We start from the raw sequence: 14,033 nt of genomic DNA, 5'->3' as shown, positions 1-14,033 counted from the left end.
TACCAGTCAACATCCAGCACGTGCACAGCACTGCCCTGAGGAAGGGCACAGACCCCTCCGTCCAGTGGCGGTGCTGCCGGAAAGGACGTCCCGTGGAAGAAGCACCCTGATTCAAAGCCCCGTGGGAGCTCAGTCGGCGGCCTCAACAGAGGGGAAGCCCCCTCACCTGCAAGCATTGCGGGGGTCGGGGAGTGGGAGGGGAGCATTGGTTGTGGGCACGCAGGCCCACTGGGTCGTCAGGCCCTGCGTGTTGTCCCGTCGTCTCCAGGTGGACGGGTCACCTCGACCAAGGGACCTCTGCCTCCCGGTCCCCTCAGGCCGGGCTTCAGCTCCCCTTGGCACCTGGTCCTCCCGGGCAACCCCCTGGCCCCGAACCGGTTGCCAGCTCTCAAGGCTGCTTCCTCCTCTTCCAGGAGCGCCTGCCCTCCTTTGCCATCTGCTCTCTTGCTTGGCTCTCAGCGCAGACTCCTAAGACCCTGTGGCCTCCTCGGCCTCCTCTCAGCCTCTGCGGATCACACACCCTGAAGTGGTGCGCGCACTTCAAGGGTTATGTCTGAATCCACTCTTACATCCATGGGCAGTTAGACGGCAGATGAGAGAACCTGTGACCGCAAAATCTCGAGGCGACCATGGACTCCGTGACTTGCAGCCCAGAGTGAGTTGGCTGGGTGGGAGGAGGGGGGGGAACAGAAGGGTGAGTGTGTGTCTCTGTGAGTGTGTGTGTGTCTGTGTGTGTGTGTGTGTGTGTGTGTGTGTGTGTGTGTGTGAAAGAGAGAGAAAGAAGGGAGCCAAGGCCAGAGAGGCATTGAGTGGGAGATGGAGACAGGGATGCCTCCTCACAGGCCAAGAGAGGCACAAGGGAGAAGGAGAGATGGATGAGCAGAGACACACACAGACATGTGGTGCTCCGATGAGAGAGAAAGAGAGAGACAGGCAGAGAGACAGACTCAGGGGGACCCTCAGGGAGGAAGGCGGTGGGAAAGGAGGCAGAGACACAGGAGGGACCTTGCGGAGGTGGTGCGAAGGGAGACCGACCCAGCCAGAGACGCTGGATGGACTGTCCCACTCCCAGGATGTGGGTGGCAAGGTTCTGCTTGTGTGGCAGGAACGGGTGGGGGAGCGGGCCCCGCGTTCTGGGGAAGGGCAGGTGTCCCCCCCGACCCCCCATCCTGGAGGCCGAGGGGTGGGGGGGTGGGTCAGGCTGCACAGGGAGGTCGTGGCCTGGACCCGGCTGGGCTCCTCGCCAGCTCTCATGGAGTGAGTGTCCCAGCGTCCCTGGGGAGAGCCAGGCCAGTGGGCCTTGCTGCAGGGGCGCGGCGCTGCTGGGCGCTGACCCACGGGAGGGACAGCGACCGGCAGCCCAGGGCTGCCCCTGCGCCCTGCCCCGGAGGGCCCGGGGGTCTCGGCATGTCTCTCGGGGCCACGCGGGTTAAAAGTGTGTGTGGGAAGGGGGCGCAAAAGCCTACGGCACCCGGTATTCCCAGGCGGTCTCCCATCCAAGTACTAACCAGGCCCGACCCTGCTTAGCTTCCGAGATCAGACGAGATCGGGCGCGTTCAGGGTGGTATGGCCGTAGACGGCGAGGGCCGCCCGGGGACGCCTCCAGAGGCTGCTCCAGGTTCCACCCTTCAGTCCAGGGGAGGGGAGGGGCGTGGAGGGGAGGGGGGTGGAGGGGGGGAAACGGAGCGGGTGGTCGCACGGGGCCTCCCTCGCCCGCCCCAGAACAGCGCAGCCCAGCCCAACTCAACTCAAGGCTGGGGGCTCTCACGCTCCCACCTGACTTGACCCGGCAGTGGGCCCGGGGGTCCTGGGAGACTGGGACTGGCTGAGTCCCGCCTCCAACACCGCCCCTCTCCACCTGGCTCCACCTCCCGCGAGCCCCACCCAGATCCCACAGGGCCCCCACCGCCCCGGCCAGGCCTGGCGCGGCCTGGCCTCCTCAGCCCTTCCTCGCCAAGCCCCAGGCTCCCCGCGACCCCCACCCCCCCAGATCCCCGGCCCCCCACCGCCACGCCCACCCCGCCCTTCGCCAGGCGGAGAAGCCCAGAAACCCTGGCCGCAGCAGTGTCCCGCTCGCGCCAGAACCTAGCCTAGCCTAGCCTAGCCTAGCTGGGAGCCCAGAGAGCCAGGGCCGGAGACGCGAGCGGGCACCACCCTCGGACACCCCACCAGGCCTGGCGCGGCCTGGCCTCCTCAGCCCCTCCTCGCCAAGCCCCAGGCTCCCCGCGAACCCCACCCCCCCCCCCCCCCCCGAGATCCCCGGCCCCCCACCGCCACGCCCACCCCGCCCTTCGCCAGGCTGAGAAGCCCAGAAGCCCTGGCCGCAGCAGTGTCCCGCTGGCGCCAGAACCTAGCCTAGCCTAGCCTAGCTGGGAGCCCAGAGAGCCAGGGGCGGAGACGCGAACGGGCACCACCTGGGACACCCCAGGGACCCTGACAGCTGGAAATGCAGTCGGACTGGGCAATGGCCGGCCGCCGGCCACACACAACCCCTACGCGTGCCTGGCGCCTGGAGCCACGCACAGGGAGGGGCAGGAGGGAGGAACACACGCAGGGACTCACAGAAACCCGGGCAGAGGCTGGCCAGGGGGCTGCGGCCCGCTGGCTCCCAGTCAGTCAGTCGCCAGCCAGGCTCAGAAGTGCGCCGCTGGGGCCGAGGCGCGGAGTTTCTGGCCCACTCTGCAAAGCACCGCAGAGTCACTCGGTTGGGACCCAGTGCCATGGTTGGAGTGCTCTGTGCCGTGTTCCTACCAGTCAACATCCAGCACGTGCACAGCACTGCCCTGAGGAAGGGCACAGACCCCTCCGTCCAGTGGCGGTGCTGCCGGAAAGGACGTCCCGTGGAAGAAGCACCCTGATTCAAAGCCCCGTGGGAGCTCAGTCGGCGGCCTCAACAGAGGGGAAGCCCCCTCACCTGCAAGCATTGCGGGGGTCGGGGAGTGGGAGGGGAGCATTGGTTGTGGGCACGCAGGCCCACTGGGTCGTCAGGCCCTGCGTGTTGTCCCGTCGTCTCCAGGTGGACGGGTCACCTCGACCAAGGGACCTCTGCCTCCCGGTCCCCTCAGGCCGGGCTTCAGCTCCCCTTGGCACCTGGTCCTCCCGGGCAACCCCCTGGCCCCGAACCGGTTGCCAGCTCTCAAGGCTGCTTCCTCCTCTTCCAGGAGCGCCTGCCCTCCTTTGCCATCTGCTCTCTTGCTTGGCTCTCAGCGCAGACTCCTAAGACCCTGTGGCCTCCTCGGCCTCCTCTCAGCCTCTGCGGATCACACACCCTGAAGTGGTGCGCGCACTTCAAGGGTTATGTCTGAATCCACTCTTACATCCATGGGCAGTTAGACGGCAGATGAGAGAACCTGTGACCGCAAAATCTCGAGGCGACCATGGACTCCGTGACTTGCAGCCCAGAGTGAGTTGGCTGGGTGGGAGGAGGGGGGGGAACAGAAGGGTGAGTGTGTGTCTCTGTGAGTGTGTGTGTGTCTGTGTGTGTGTGTGTGTGTGTGTGTGTGTGTGTGTGTGTGAAAGAGAGAGAAAGAAGGGAGCCAAGGCCAGAGAGGCATTGAGTGGGAGATGGAGACAGGGATGCCTCCTCACAGGCCAAGAGAGGCACAAGGGAGAAGGAGAGATGGATGAGCAGAGACACACACAGACATGTGGTGCTCCGATGAGAGAGAAAGAGAGAGACAGGCAGAGAGACAGACTCAGGGGGACCCTCAGGGAGGAAGGCGGTGGGAAAGGAGGCAGAGACACAGGAGGGACCTTGCGGAGGTGGTGCGAAGGGAGACCGACCCAGCCAGAGACGCTGGATGGACTGTCCCACTCCCAGGATGTGGGTGGCAAGGTTCTGCTTGTGTGGCAGGAACGGGTGGGGGAGCGGGCCCCGCGTTCTGGGGAAGGGCAGGTGTCCCCCCCGACCCCCCATCCTGGAGGCCGAGGGGTGGGGGGGTGGGTCAGGCTGCACAGGGAGGTCGTGGCCTGGACCCGGCTGGGCTCCTCGCCAGCTCTCATGGAGTGAGTGTCCCAGCGTCCCTGGGGAGAGCCAGGCCAGTGGGCCTTGCTGCAGGGGCGCGGCGCTGCTGGGCGCTGACCCACGGGAGGGACAGCGACCGGCAGCCCAGGGCTGCCCCTGCGCCCTGCCCCGGAGGGCCCGGGGGTCTCGGCATGTCTCTCGGGGCCACGCGGGTTAAAAGTGTGTGTGGGAAGGGGGCGCAAAAGCCTACGGCACCCGGTATTCCCAGGCGGTCTCCCATCCAAGTACTAACCAGGCCCGACCCTGCTTAGCTTCCGAGATCAGACGAGATCGGGCGCGTTCAGGGTGGTATGGCCGTAGACGGCGAGGGCCGCCCGGGGACGCCTCCAGAGGCTGCTCCAGGTTCCACCCTTCAGTCCAGGGGAGGGGAGGGGCGTGGAGGGGAGGGGGGTGGAGGGGGGGAAACGGAGCGGGTGGTCGCACGGGGCCTCCCTCGCCCGCCCCAGAACAGCGCAGCCCAGCCCAACTCAACTCAAGGCTGGGGGCTCTCACGCTCCCACCTGACTTGACCCGGCAGTGGGCCCGGGGGTCCTGGGAGACTGGGACTGGCTGAGTCCCGCCTCCAACACCGCCCCTCTCCACCTGGCTCCACCTCCCGCGAGCCCCACCCAGATCCCACAGGGCCCCCACCGCCCCGGCCAGGCCTGGCGCGGCCTGGCCTCCTCAGCCCTTCCTCGCCAAGCCCCAGGCTCCCCGCGACCCCCACCCCCCCAGATCCCCGGCCCCCCACCGCCACGCCCACCCCGCCCTTCGCCAGGCGGAGAAGCCCAGAAACCCTGGCCGCAGCAGTGTCCCGCTCGCGCCAGAACCTAGCCTAGCCTAGCCTAGCCTAGCTGGGAGCCCAGAGAGCCAGGGCCGGAGACGCGAGCGGGCACCACCCTCGGACACCCCACCAGGCCTGGCGCGGCCTGGCCTCCTCAGCCCCTCCTCGCCAAGCCCCAGGCTCCCCGCGAACCCCCCCCCCCCCCCCGAGATCCCCGGCCCCCCACCGCCACGCCCACCCCGCCCTTCGCCAGGCTGAGAAGCCCAGAAGCCCTGGCCGCAGCAGTGTCCCGCTGGCGCCAGAACCTAGCCTAGCCTAGCCTAGCTGGGAGCCCAGAGAGCCAGGGGCGGAGACGCGAACGGGCACCACCTGGGACACCCCAGGGACCCTGACAGCTGGAAATGCAGTCGGACTGGGCAATGGCCGGCCGCCGGCCACACACAACCCCTACGCGTGCCTGGCGCCTGGAGCCACGCACAGGGAGGGGCAGGAGGGAGGAACACACGCAGGGACTCACAGAAACCCGGGCAGAGGCTGGCCAGGGGGCTGCGGCCCGCTGGCTCCCAGTCAGTCAGTCGCCAGCCAGGCTCAGAAGTGCGCCGCTGGGGCCGAGGCGCGGAGTTTCTGGCCCACTCTGCAAAGCACCGCAGAGTCACTCGGTTGGGACCCAGTGCCATGGTCGGAGTGCTCTGTGCCGTGTTCCTACCAGTCAACATCCAGCACGTGCACAGCACTGCCCTGAGGAAGGGCACAGACCCCTCCTTCCAGTGGCGGTGCTGCCGGAAAGGACGTCCCGTGGAAGAAGCACCCTGATTCAAAGCCCCGTGGGAGCTCAGTCGGCGGCCTCAACAGAGGGGAAGCCCCCTCACCTGCAAGCATTGCGGGGGTCGGGGAGTGGGAGGGGAGCATTGGTTGTGGGCACGCAGGCCCACTGGGTCGTCAGGCCCTGCGTGTTGTCCCGTCGTCTCCAGGTGGACGGGTCACCTCGACCAAGGGACCTCTGCCTCCCGGTCCCCTCAGGCCGGGCTTCAGCTCCCCTTGGCACCTGGTCCTCCCGGGCAACCCCCTGGCCCCGAACCGGTTGCCAGCTCTCAAGGCTGCTTCCTCCTCTTCCAGGAGCGCCTGCCCTCCTTTGCCATCTGCTCTCTTGCTTGGCTCTCAGCGCAGACTCCTAAGACCCTGTGGCCTCCTCGGCCTCCTCTCAGCCTCTGCGGATCACACACCCTGAAGTGGTGCGCGCACTTCAAGGGTTATGTCTGAATCCACTCTTACATCCATGGGCAGTTAGACGGCAGATGAGAGAACCTGTGACCGCAAAATCTCGAGGCGACCATGGACTCCGTGACTTGCAGCCCAGAGTGAGTTGGCTGGGTGGGAGGAGGGGGGGGAACAGAAGGGTGAGTGTGTGTCTCTGTGAGTGTGTGTGTGTCTGTCTGTGTGTGTGTGTGTGTGTGTGTGTGTGTGTGTGAAAGAGAGAGAAAGAAGAGAGCCAAGGCCAGAGAGGCATTGAGTGGGAGATGGAGACAGGGATGCCTCCTCACAGGCCAAGAGAGGCACAAGGGAGAAGGAGAGATGGATGAGCAGAGACACACACAGACATGTGGTGCTCCGATGAGAGAGAAAGAGAGAGACAGGCAGAGAGACAGACTCAGGGGGACCCTCAGGGAGGAAGGCGGTGGGAAAGGAGGCAGAGACACAGGAGGGACCTTGCGGAGGTGGTGCGAAGGGAGACCGACCCAGCCAGAGACGCTGGATGGACTGTCCCACTCCCAGGATGTGGGTGGCAAGGTTCTGCTTGTGTGGCAGGAACGGGTGGGGGAGCGGGCCCCGCGTTCTGGGGAAGGGCAGGTGTCCCCCCCGACCCCCCATCCTGGAGGCCGAGGGGTGGGGGGGTGGGTCAGGCTGCACAGGGAGGTCGTGGCCTGGACCCGGCTGGGCTCCTCGCCAGCTCTCATGGAGTGAGTGTCCCAGCGTCCCTGGGGAGAGCCAGGCCAGTGGGCCTTGCTGCAGGGGCGCGGCGCTGCTGGGCGCTGACCCACGGGAGGGACAGCGACCGGCAGCCCAGGGCTGCCCCTGCGCCCTGCCCCGGAGGGCCCGGGGGTCTCGGCATGTCTCTCGGGGCCACGCGGGTTAAAAGTGTGTGTGGGAAGGGGGCGCAAAAGCCTACGGCACCCGGTATTCCCAGGCGGTCTCCCATCCAAGTACTAACCAGGCCCGACCCTGCTTAGCTTCCGAGATCAGACGAGATCGGGCGCGTTCAGGGTGGTATGGCCGTAGACGGCGAGGGCCGCCCGGGGACGCCTCCAGAGGCTGCTCCAGGTTCCACCCTTCAGTCCAGGGGAGGGGAGGGGCGTGGAGGGGAGGGGGGTGGAGGGGGGAAACGGAGCGGGTGGTCGCACGGGGCCTCCCTCGCCCGCCCCAGAACAGCGCAGCCCAGCCCAACTCAACTCAAGGCTGGGGGCTCTCACGCTCCCACCTGACTTGACCCGGCAGTGGGCCCGGGGGTCCTGGGAGACTGGGACTGGCTGAGTCCCGCCTCCAACACCGCCCCTCTCCACCTGGCTCCACCTCCCGCGAGCCCCACCCAGATCCCACAGGGCCCCCACCGCCCCGGCCAGGCCTGGCGCGGCCTGGCCTCCTCAGCCCTTCCTCGCCAAGCCCCAGGCTCCCCGCGACCCCCACCCCCCCAGATCCCCGGCCCCCCACCGCCACGCCCACCCCGCCCTTCGCCAGGCGGAGAAGCCCAGAAACCCTGGCCGCAGCAGTGTCCCGCTCGCGCCAGAACCTAGCCTAGCCTAGCCTAGCCTAGCTGGGAGCCCAGAGAGCCAGGGCCGGAGACGCGAGCGGGCACCACCCTCGGACACCCCACCAGGCCTGGCGCGGCCTGGCCTCCTCAGCCCCTCCTCGCCAAGCCCCAGGCTCCCCGCGAACCCCACCCCCCCCCCCCCCCCCGAGATCCCCGGCCCCCCACCGCCACGCCCACCCCGCCCTTCGCCAGGCTGAGAAGCCCAGAAGCCCTGGCCGCAGCAGTGTCCCGCTGGCGCCAGAACCTAGCCTAGCCTAGCCTAGCTGGGAGCCCAGAGAGCCAGGGGCGGAGACGCGAACGGGCACCACCTGGGACACCCCAGGGACCCTGACAGCTGGAAATGCAGTCGGACTGGGCAATGGCCGGCCGCCGGCCACACACAACCCCTACGCGTGCCTGGCGCCTGGAGCCACGCACAGGGAGGGGCAGGAGGGAGGAACACACGCAGGGACTCACAGAAACCCGGGCAGAGGCTGGCCAGGGGGCTGCGGCCCGCTGGCTCCCAGTCAGTCAGTCGCCAGCCAGGCTCAGAAGTGCGCCGCTGGGGCCGAGGCGCGGAGTTTCTGGCCCACTCTGCAAAGCACCGCAGAGTCACTCGGTTGGGACCCAGTGCCATGGTTGGAGTGCTCTGTGCCGTGTTCCTACCAGTCAACATCCAGCACGTGCACAGCACTGCCCTGAGGAAGGGCACAGACCCCTCCGTCCAGTGGCGGTGCTGCCGGAAAGGACGTCCCGTGGAAGAAGCACCCTGATTCAAAGCCCCGTGGGAGCTCAGTCGGCGGCCTCAACAGAGGGGAAGCCCCCTCACCTGCAAGCATTGCGGGGGTCGGGGAGTGGGAGGGGAGCATTGGTTGTGGGCACGCAGGCCCACTGGGTCGTCAGGCCCTGCGTGTTGTCCCGTCGTCTCCAGGTGGACGGGTCACCTCGACCAAGGGACCTCTGCCTCCCGGTCCCCTCAGGCCGGGCTTCAGCTCCCCTTGGCACCTGGTCCTCCCGGGCAACCCCCTGGCCCCGAACCGGTTGCCAGCTCTCAAGGCTGCTTCCTCCTCTTCCAGGAGCGCCTGCCCTCCTTTGCCATCTGCTCTCTTGCTTGGCTCTCAGCGCAGACTCCTAAGACCCTGTGGCCTCCTCGGCCTCCTCTCAGCCTCTGCGGATCACACACCCTGAAGTGGTGCGCGCACTTCAAGGGTTATGTCTGAATCCACTCTTACATCCATGGGCAGTTAGACGGCAGATGAGAGAACCTGTGACCGCAAAATCTCGAGGCGACCATGGACTCCGTGACTTGCAGCCCAGAGTGAGTTGGCTGGGTGGGAGGAGGGGGGGGAACAGAAGGGTGAGTGTGTGTCTCTGTGAGTGTGTGTGTGTCTGTCTGTGTGTGTGTGTGTGTGTGTGTGTGTGTGTGTGAAAGAGAGAGAAAGAAGAGAGCCAAGGCCAGAGAGGCATTGAGTGGGAGATGGAGACAGGGATGCCTCCTCACAGGCCAAGAGAGGCACAAGGGAGAAGGAGAGATGGATGAGCAGAGACACACACAGACATGTGGTGCTCCGATGAGAGAGAAAGAGAGAGACAGGCAGAGAGACAGACTCAGGGGGACCCTCAGGGAGGAAGGCGGTGGGAAAGGAGGCAGAGACACAGGAGGGACCTTGCGGAGGTGGTGCGAAGGGAGACCGACCCAGCCAGAGACGCTGGATGGACTGTCCCACTCCCAGGATGTGGGTGGCAAGGTTCTGCTTGTGTGGCAGGAACGGGTGGGGGAGCGGGCCCCGCGTTCTGGGGAAGGGCAGGTGTCCCCCCCGACCCCCCATCCTGGAGGCCGAGGGGTGGGGGGGTGGGTCAGGCTGCACAGGGAGGTCGTGGCCTGGACCCGGCTGGGCTCCTCGCCAGCTCTCATGGAGTGAGTGTCCCAGCGTCCCTGGGGAGAGCCAGGCCAGTGGGCCTTGCTGCAGGGGCGCGGCGCTGCTGGGCGCTGACCCACGGGAGGGACAGCGACCGGCAGCCCAGGGCTGCCCCTGCGCCCTGCCCCGGAGGGCCCGGGGGTCTCGGCATGTCTCTCGGGGCCACGCGGGTTAAAAGTGTGTGTGGGAAGGGGGCGCAAAAGCCTACGGCACCCGGTATTCCCAGGCGGTCTCCCATCCAAGTACTAACCAGGCCCGACCCTGCTTAGCTTCCGAGATCAGACGAGATCGGGCGCGTTCAGGGTGGTATGGCCGTAGACGGCGAGGGCCGCCCGGGGACGCCTCCAGAGGCTGCTCCAGGTTCCACCCTTCAGTCCAGGGGAGGGGAGGGGCGTGGAGGGGAGGGGGGTGGAGGGGGGGAAACGGAGCGGGTGGTCGCACGGGGCCTCCCTCGCCCGCCCCAGAACAGCGCAGCCCAGCCCAACTCAACTCAAGGCTGGGGGCTCTCACGCTCCCACCTGACTTGACCCGGCAGTGGGCCCGGGGGTCCTGGGAGACTGGGACTGGCTGAGTCCCGCCTCCAACACCGCCCCTCTCCACCTGGCTCCACCTCCCGCGAGCCCCACCCAGATCCCACAGGGCCCCCACCGCCCCGGCCAGGCCTGGCGCGGCCTGGCCTCCTCAGCCCTTCCTCGCCAAGCCCCAGGCTCCCCGCGACCCCCACCCCCCCAGATCCCCGGCCCCCCACCGCCACGCCCACCCCGCCCTTCGCCAGGCGGAGAAGCCCAGAAACCCTGGCCGCAGCAGTGTCCCGCTCGCGCCAGAACCTAGCCTAGCCTAGCCTAGCCTAGCTGGGAGCCCAGAGAGCCAGGGCCGGAGACGCGAGCGGGCACCACCCTCGGACACCCCACCAGGCCTGGCGCGGCCTGGCCTCCTCAGCCCCTCCTCGCCAAGCCCCAGGCTCCCCGCGAACCCCACCCCCCCCCCCCCCCGAGATCCCCGGCCCCCCACCGCCACGCCCACCCCGCCCTTCGCCAGGCTGAGAAGCCCAGAAGCCCTGGCCGCAGCAGTGTCCCGCTGGCGCCAGAACCTAGCCTAGCCTAGCCTAGCTGGGAGCCCAGAGAGCCAGGGGCGGAGACGCGAACGGGCACCACCTGGGACACCCCAGGGACCCTGACAGCTGGAAATGCAGTCGGACTGGGCAATGGCCGGCCGCCGGCCACACACAACCCCTACGCGTGCCTGGCGCCTGGAGCCACGCACAGGGAGGGGCAGGAGGGAGGAACACACGCAGGGACTCACAGAAACCCGGGCAGAGGCTGGCCAGGGGGCTGCGGCCCGCTGGCTCCCAGTCAGTCAGTCGCCAGCCAGGCTCAGAAGTGCGCCGCTGGGGCCGAGGCGCGGAGTTTCTGGCCCACTCTGCAAAGCACCGCAGAGTCACTCGGTTGGGACCCAGTGCCATGGTTGGAGTGCTCTGTGCCGTGTTCCTACCAGTCAACATCCAGCACGTGCACAGCACTGCCCTGAGGAAGGGCACAGACCCCTCCGTCCAGTGGCGGTGCTGCCGGAAAGGACGTCCCGTGGAAGAAGCACCCTGATTCAAAGCCCCGTGGGAGCTCAGTCGGCGGCCTCAACAGAGGGGAAGCCCCCTCACCTGCAAGCATTGCGGGGGTCGGGGAGTGGGAGGGGAGCATTGGTTGTGGGCACGCAGGCCCACTGGGTCGTCAGGCCCTGCGTGTTGTCCCGTCGTCTCCAGGTGGACGGGTCACCTCGACCAAGGGACCTCTGCCTCCCGGTCCCCTCAGGCCGGGCTTCAGCTCCCCTTGGCACCTGGTCCTCCCGGGCAACCCCCTGGCCCCGAACCGGTTGCCAGCTCTCAAGGCTGCTTCCTCCTCTTCCAGGAGCGCCTGCCCTCCTTTGCCATCTGCTCTCTTGCTTGGCTCTCAGCGCAGACTCCTAAGACCCTGTGGCCTCCTCGGCCTCCTCTCAGCCTCTGCGGATCACACACCCTGAAGTGGTGCGCGCACTTCAAGGGTTATGTCTGAATCCACTCTTACATCCATGGGCAGTTAGACGGCAGATGAGAGAACCTGTGACCGCAAAATCTCGAGGCGACCATGGACTCCGTGACTTGCAGCCCAGAGTGAGTTGGCTGGGTGGGAGGAGGGGGGGGAACAGAAGGGTGAGTGTGTGTCTCTGTGAGTGTGTGTGTGTCTGTCTGTGTGTGTGTGTGTGTGTGTGTGTGTGTGTGTGAAAGAGAGAGAAAGAAGAGAGCCAAGGCCAGAGAGGCATTGAGTGGGAGATGGAGACAGGGATGCCTCCTCACAGGCCAAGAGAGGCACAAGGGAGAAGGAGAGATGGATGAGCAGAGACACACACAGACATGTGGTGCTCCGATGAGAGAGAAAGAGAGAGACAGGCAGAGAGACAGACTCAGGGGGACCCTCAGGGAGGAAGGCGGTGGGAAAGGAGGCAGAGACACAGGAGGGACCTTGCGGAGGTGGTGCGAAGGGAGACCGACCCAGCCAGAGACGCTGGATGGACTGTCCCACTCCCAGGATGTGGGTGGCAAGGTTCTGCTTGTGTGGCAGGAACGGGTGGGGGAGCGGGCCCCGCGTTCTGGGGAAGGGCAGGTGTCCCCCCCGACCCCCCATCCTGGAGGCCGAGGGGTGGGGGGGTGGGTCAGGCTGCACAGGGAGGTCGTGGCCTGGACCCGGCTGGGCTCCTCGCCAGCTCTCATGGAGTGAGTGTCCCAGCGTCCCTGGGGAGAGCCAGGCCAGTGGGCCTTGCTGCAGGGGCGCGGCGCTGCTGGGCGCTGACCCACGGGAGGGACAGCGACCGGCAGCCCAGGGCTGCCCCTGCGCCCTGCCCCGGAGGGCCCGGGGGTCTCGGCATGTCTCTCGGGGCCACGCGGGTTAAAAGTGTGTGTGGGAAGGGGGCGCAAAAGCCTACGGCACCCGGTATTCCCAGGCGGTCTCCCATCCAAGTACTAACCAGGCCCGACCCTGCTTAGCTTCCGAGATCAGACGAGATCGGGCGCGTTCAGGGTGGTATGGCCGTAGACGGCGAGGGCCGCCCGGGGACGCCTCCAGAGGCTGCTCCAGGTTCCACCCTTCAGTCCAGGGGAGGGGAGGGGCGTGGAGGGGAGGGGGGTGGAGGGGGGGAAACGGAGCGGGTGGTCGCACGGGGCCTCCCTCGCCCGCCCCAGAACAGCGCAGCCCAGCCCAACTCAACTCAAGGCTGGGGGCTCTCACGCTCCCACCTGACTTGACCCGGCAGTGGGCCCGGGGGTCCTGGGAGACTGGGACTGGCTGAGTCCCGCCTCCAACACCGCCCCTCTCCACCTGGCTCCACCTCCCGCGAGCCCCACCCAGATCCCACAGGGCCCCCACCGCCCCGGCCAGGCCTGGCGCGGCCTGGCCTCCTCAGCCCTTCCTCGCCAAGCCCCAGGCTCCCCGCGACCCCCACCCCCCCAGATCCCCGGCCCCCCACCGCCACGCCCACCCCGCCCTTCGCCAGGCGGAGAAGCCCAGAAACCCTGGCCGCAGCAGTGTCCCGCTCGCGCCAGAACCTAGCCTAGCCTAGCCTAGCCTAGCTGGGAGCCCAGAGAGCCAGGGCCGGAGACGCGAGCGGGCACCACCCTCGGACACCCCACCAGGCCTGGCGCGGCCTGGCCTCCTCAGCCCCTCCTCGCCAAGCCCCAGGCTCCCCGCGAACCCCACCCCCCCCCCCCCCGAGATCCCCGGCCCCCCACCGCCACGCCCACCCCGCCCTTCGCCAGGCTGAGAAGCCCAGAAGCCCTGGCCGCAGCAGTGTCCCGCTGGCGCCAGAACCTAGCCTAGCCTAGCCTAGCTGGGAGCCCAGAGAGCCAGGGGCGGAGACGCGAACGGGCACCACCTGGGACACCCCAGGGACCCTGACAGCTGGAAATGCAGTCGGACTGGGCAATGGCCGGCCGCCGGCCACACACAACCCCTACGCGTGCCTGGCGCCTGGAGCCACGCACAGGGAGGGGCAGGAGGGAGGAACACACGCAGGGACTCACAGAAACCCGGGCAGAGGCTGGCCAGGGGGCTGCGGCCCGCTGGCTCCCAGTCAGTCAGTCGCCAGCCAGGCTCAGAAGTGCGCCGCTGGGGCCGAGGCGCGGAGTTTCTGGCCCACTCTGCAAAGCACCGCAGAGTCACTCGGTTGGGACCCAGTGCCATGGTTGGAGTGCTCTGTGCCGTGTTCCTACCAGTCAACATCCAGCACGTGCACAGCACTGCCCTGAGGAAGGGCACAGACCCCTCCGTCCAGTGGCGGTGCTGCCGGAAAGGACGTCCCGTGGAAGAAGCACCCTGATTCAAAGCCCCGTGGGAGCTCAGTCGGCGGCCTCAACAGAGGGGAAGCCCCCTCACCTGCAAGCATTGCGGGGGTCGGGGAGTGGGAGGGGAGCATTGGTTGTGGGCACGCAGGCCCACTGGGTCGTCAGGCCCTGCGTGTTGTCCCGTCGTCTCCAGGTGGACGGGTCACCTCGACCAAGGGACCTCTGCCTCCCGGTCC

General features: G+C 67.6%; 5 non-coding genes across 5 annotated transcripts; all 5 read right to left on the bottom strand.

The window, feature by feature from the left end:
• Positions 1 to 1,459: 1,459 nt before the first annotated feature.
• On the bottom strand, positions 1,460 to 1,578 carry LOC143380807 (5S ribosomal RNA). The gene has a single exon (XR_013088689.1). It is a non-coding gene; the product is annotated as a 5S ribosomal RNA (ribosomal RNA).
• A 2,629-nt stretch (positions 1,579 to 4,207) lies between these two features.
• Positions 4,208 to 4,326, bottom strand: LOC143380886 (5S ribosomal RNA). The gene has a single exon (XR_013088755.1). It is a non-coding gene; the product is annotated as a 5S ribosomal RNA (ribosomal RNA).
• A 2,621-nt stretch (positions 4,327 to 6,947) lies between these two features.
• LOC143380875 (5S ribosomal RNA) lies at positions 6,948 to 7,066 on the bottom strand. Its single transcript, XR_013088746.1, has one exon. It is a non-coding gene; the product is annotated as a 5S ribosomal RNA (ribosomal RNA).
• Positions 7,067 to 9,692: 2,626 nt separating this feature from the next.
• On the bottom strand, positions 9,693 to 9,811 carry LOC143380866 (5S ribosomal RNA). Its single transcript, XR_013088738.1, has one exon. It is a non-coding gene; the product is annotated as a 5S ribosomal RNA (ribosomal RNA).
• Positions 9,812 to 12,436: 2,625 nt separating this feature from the next.
• On the bottom strand, positions 12,437 to 12,555 carry LOC143380854 (5S ribosomal RNA). The gene has a single exon (XR_013088726.1). It is a non-coding gene; the product is annotated as a 5S ribosomal RNA (ribosomal RNA).
• Between the last annotated feature and the right edge of the window lie 1,478 nt (positions 12,556 to 14,033).

Source organism: Callospermophilus lateralis, chromosome 14 (genome assembly GCF_048772815.1).
Source record: "Callospermophilus lateralis isolate mCalLat2 chromosome 14, mCalLat2.hap1, whole genome shotgun sequence".
In the NCBI taxonomy this organism is placed as follows: Eukaryota; Metazoa; Chordata; class Mammalia; order Rodentia; family Sciuridae; genus Callospermophilus; species Callospermophilus lateralis.
Note: the sequence above shows the minus strand (reverse complement) of the source record. Positions and strands in the feature narration are given on the sequence as shown.